The sequence below is a fragment of the Phalaenopsis equestris genome, unplaced genomic scaffold, assembly GCF_001263595.1.
Source record: "Phalaenopsis equestris unplaced genomic scaffold, ASM126359v1 Scaffold000803, whole genome shotgun sequence".
NCBI lineage: Eukaryota > Viridiplantae > Streptophyta > Magnoliopsida > Asparagales > Orchidaceae > Phalaenopsis > Phalaenopsis equestris.
In genome coordinates this window covers 448187-449220 of record NW_018165243.1, presented here as the reverse complement: position 1 = coordinate 449220, position 1034 = coordinate 448187, and positions in this window count along the sequence as shown.

Sequence of the window (1034 nt, the reverse complement as noted above, 5' to 3'; positions counted from 1 at the left end):
TATATATATATATATATATCTATCTATCTATCTGTGTGCATGTGTGTGTACGTGCGCGCCTTAGTTTGACCCATTAGTTGCGGCCTTTGATGTGTTGTGTTAATCTAGTTGTCTCTAGAAATTGTTTATGTATTTTTGCACATTTTTCATGTGGATTAGGAAGTTTTGAAAACCGTTTTGTGGTTAGGTGGTTAGGAAAACCGTTGAGTGGTTAGTTAGTTTTATTTTCAGAAAAATGTGATGTATTTGCTTATAAATTAAACCAGAAAATGTAGAGGGTGTGAACTACTAAAATAAAATTTCTCCATTTTTGTTGGCGTTTAAAAGTTTGGTTTTGGAAAACCAACATTTGGTATCAGAGCGAAGGTGTCAAAGAAATGGCCGGAAATGATAGAGATCAATCTAAGTCACTTGCTGTCATCAAACTGACGGCAAGATGAACCTCAATTCCGATCCAATTTCCAACGGTAAGCGAAACGACCTACCACTCTTGCACATCGGAGCATTGAGTTGTTCTATTTGTTAAAAGCTTTTCTCTTTTGGTTCTTTGTGGCTTCTTTTTTTTTTTAGTTTTATTTCTCTTCACATCGAATGCATATGCTTTTTCTTTGGGACAAGATAAAATATTTTGGCCTAATTGTTGTGTTAATCTAGTTGTCTCTAGAAATTGTTTATGTATTTTTGCACATTTTTCATGTGGATTAGGAAGTTTTGAAAACCGTTTTGTGGTTAGGTGGTTAGGAAAACCGTTGAGTGGTTAGTTAGTTTTATTTTCAGAAAAATGTGATGTATTTGCTTATAAATTAAACCAGAAAATGTAGAGGGTGTGAACTACTAAAATAAAATTCCTCCATTTTTGTTGGCGTTTAAAAGTTTGGTTTTGGAAAACCAACATGATGTAAGTCCCTCGGGTTAGGGGTTCAATCCCTACGTAGAATCGAATTGCACGCCTTCTGGAAGGGGGGTCCGCCCCTCGGTCAGACTTCGACGATGAACCTTTTCAAATATATATATATATATATGTGTGTGTACGT